Genomic DNA, 3,918 nt, shown 5'->3' with positions numbered 1-3,918 from the left:
TTACTTGTTTGTATCTGTTAGTTTTAAGTAAATTATTAATATACTTAAAATAAAATAAATTTTAAAAAACTCATAGTAATTGTAACTAGATTCACTAGGACTTAGGAGTTGACCACTAGCCCCCAGTTGAAACAGTATATGTGAACAAGCTGTTTTTAATTCATATGAAGCCCTGAAATTGTATAGAAACGATTCAACATAATATAATTACATCATCTATTAAAGATTTAATACAAATACTACAAAAAACGCACAGGATGGATAAAAAAGGAAATTAGTTGGAATAGTTTAAAAAAACTACGCCCATCAGTCAAATTTGGAATCTCATTGAAAATGATAATGGTATCAGAACTGGTAATATAGGGATGAATTTGTACAGACACTTTTAGATAAGTTATCAGGTAGTAACTGTACGGTTCTCGGGTCATCGAAGTACTTTAAATAATAGAGGATATTAATTATACTCTATATTTACCACTCGCGTCAACAATAGAATATAAGTTAATAAAATGTTAATTGCTATGTAACGACTGAATGCAATGTGACAGTCGAAGAGAGAGCCTACGTCTGGCTATACGCTTATTTATTTATATTATTACGCTAAGAAAGCCTCAGTGAGCAAAATGTATATCTTTCAGAACGTAAGTTAAACAACGCTGTTTAGTGAATTGGCTAGACTGTTGATTGAACGGCAAACTAAGCTAGTTGGCTGCGACATATACAGTAATATTGAAAGGATAATATGTAAAACTGTAAATATACTTCAATTTGCATTAAAGTAACCGACAATCTACACTGATGGCAGTAAAGGTAATGATTTTGTGAGATGCTCACTTACAGATTACAATCTACCGAATAATAACCGTTAATTGTAAGCACTGTACTAACGTACTACGTACTTAACGATCTCGCGAGATAGATTACAAACTAACGGTATTTACAATTTTATAGTGACTTATCCATTATGTTGACACATTTTTAATAAGTGTATCTTTAATAATTAATGTTGTAGTGATAGTTGCATCATCATTCTTATTACCTATTTGAACCTGTGTGTGTTCCAGGGCCATATAAGTACATCACTGTTTCCAATTATTTGCTATTTTATATCGTTAGTATTTGCAGCCTGTGAGATATGCTTAAAATTTACAGATTTTTTTCATGTTTGGGTACATTATTTTACAGGCTTGGATCGTGATGGAAGAGAAGTAAGAGGAAGAGTGAAGGATTATTACATTTTGTGATGGCAACGCAATATACGTTAAAGCAATATATGTTATTTTATTTTCCTTATTTAGAATTTTCTTCAATTTTATGGGACACAGTTTAGATATAGCTAAATGAGGCCCACTGCAATTTACCATTTAGTTTACTGCACTGTTTGCCATTACAAATTTTTGCATAGAGATTACATTTAAAACATTTGTAACATTATTGGAGAGGAGAACATACTCAAAAAATAATTCATATTGTACACTCTCAAGTAAATAATTTGCCAGAAATGTGATGCTATCAGTGTTCCAACTAATTCATGACTAATATATAATTAATTATAATAATAAAAGCGGTTTTTTTATATGAGCTGCTGGAATATATGCTATCATTTCATGTTTTTCAAGAAAGCTGATATTGTATATAAAATTGTTAGCCGAATTGTGTGGTTTAAAGATCACAACAATTTTATTTGCATTAATACAAGGCGTATTGCAACCATTCCTATAATATTCGAAAATATATGATTTAAATAAATTGGAGTTTTATTTCTCAGTGTCTTCAATGAACTTTGCTTTCAATGAACATCTTAAATTCCGTATTATTAGAATTTGGTATTATGGGTATTATCTTTGGTAATTAGGCTTGCGATACGGTATATAAGAGTCATTCTTACCATTTCCGCCGCCAGCAACTGAAACATCCTGGGGAACCGGCTCGCACCCTTCCTTCCCTTTTAATCTATCTATACTATTATTTTATATTTTGTCTATTTATACTGTGATTTACAAAGAAATAATATTGGCGACTATTAAAGTATTGTTTAACCCATGTATGCATGTATGCCCTTCTTGGCAATTACAATTTTCTTTGGTATAATGCGATCTCCATGATTTTGGCACCCTCTCATCTTTAACATTAATTCAAAAAAAAACGAAAAGCATTCAATTTTGTGCAAAAAATGCAAGGGTTATAGATACTTGACCAATTATTATAAATGATGAGAAATTGAATCTGTATGATACAACTGTGTTTCTTGGAATCTCCATGGATTCAAAACTTCAGTGGTCCTCTCATTAACGTGACTAATTAGTTCTGCAGCTTACGCGGTTAAAAAAATTCGCTCACTAACTGATGTCGATACAGCTACTTGTTAATTTTAGTTACTTTCACAGCTTAATGACTTATGGCTTATTATTGTGGGGTAATTCTGCTGATGTCGAAACTATTTTTATCCTGCAGAAGAGGGCTATTCCTGCAATCTATAATTTAAAATGTAGGGAATCTCTGAGAGATAAATTCAAGGAAATTAATATAAATACTTAGTTTCCCTCGCAATATATTTATGAAAATATTATGTATGTATACAAAAATAGTGATAAGTTTACTAGAATACAACAAACGCACAATATTAATACTCGGAACAAACGCGGGCTGCAATTTCCCCGTATTAGACTATCTAAAGTTAGTAATTCTTTTTTAGGAAAAGGGATACTATTCTTTATCCTAGAGGCTCTTTTGTCTCTGTCTTTTAATAAATTTAAGAAATGTATTAAATAAAAGCTGTGTAAAAAGGCTTTCTACAAAGTTAACGATGATCTAGTTGATAAAAGGGCCTGGGACTAGTGCTAGACAGGCTACTTCTAATTTATTTGTTTTAAAATAAGTGGTGTTTGATGATTTACCGTAAAATACTCCAACTTATTAACACCAGGGAAAACTTTGCCCAAAATACAATTTCTAAGGAAATCATCTCATGTCAAAAAAGTATCAAACTTATGACAACATTGATAATATTGACAGAAAATAAAATATACATGTGGCAACATAGAATAACACGTGTGCTTTCAACTAGACTCGGTTACCTGTCGGCACTTGTTAAAGACGGGGTGTGTTTTTGCGAGCAAATTTCCGTGGATATTTGGAAGTGGTTTGTGCGTCATGGCGAAAACACCGATACGTTTAATGGATTGTTTGACATGTAAAATAATTTGATGAGTATTTTGATGTAAGTTTCCTTGCTGTAACTCATGCTTTACAAAAGTTATGATAGCGGGCAAAGTTACTAAGTAATGTGCAGCAGTATCATTGTCAAAATTGTCTGCCGTCAAAAAACATCCAGGGTTGTCAATTTAGTTTCATTTTATATGACTGCCAAAAAATGAGAGTAATGTTTTCAGAGTTTATGTTGTATTTTATATTTCACCAGTCATCCACATAATATATTATATATAAATAAAATAAATAAATATTATTATGTAGGTATGATGTATCGTTGGAATCCTTACATCATCTAAATTCTCTATAAAACAGAGTGTAAGACACTTTGTAGGTAACGTTCTTTCTATTAATGGTGTAAACTACTCCTACAGTATTTTTTTACGGAACGTTAAAGAATCTAAATGTGATACAGGAATGACCTTTTCATATCCTATATTTGCACCATAAAACATTTAGAAGATATTATAACAGTTTTACCCGAGCCAACTATAACTCGACGTGGTTAAATATTATATCACGTGGATTTTTTAGGAATAAAATTATTATGTTAAATGACTGAAGTGATATCTTAATGACTGTACTGTCCAAAGAATATTTTTAATAATAACATAAAAATAACTGAGAAAAAAAATTGAAAATGCTCATTTCACCTACTCATAAAATTGTTATTTTTTTTTAATTAACGTACGACACAAAAGGAAAGGT

The 3,918-nt window shown here is 30.9% G+C and overlaps 1 long non-coding RNA gene across 1 annotated transcript; it reads left to right on the top strand.

Moving 5' to 3' along the window:
* Nucleotides 1–614: 614 nt before the first annotated feature.
* Nucleotides 615–1,272, top strand: LOC123713769. The gene is made up of 2 exons (XR_006754233.1): nucleotides 615–810; nucleotides 1,186–1,272. It is a non-coding gene; the product is annotated as an uncharacterized LOC123713769 (long non-coding RNA).
* The last annotated feature ends 2,646 nt before the right edge of the window (nucleotides 1,273–3,918 follow it).

Source organism: Pieris brassicae, chromosome 8 (genome assembly GCF_905147105.1).
Source record: "Pieris brassicae chromosome 8, ilPieBrab1.1, whole genome shotgun sequence".
NCBI lineage: Eukaryota > Metazoa > Arthropoda > Insecta > Lepidoptera > Pieridae > Pieris > Pieris brassicae.
This window is presented reverse-complemented; position numbering and strand designations above follow the sequence as displayed.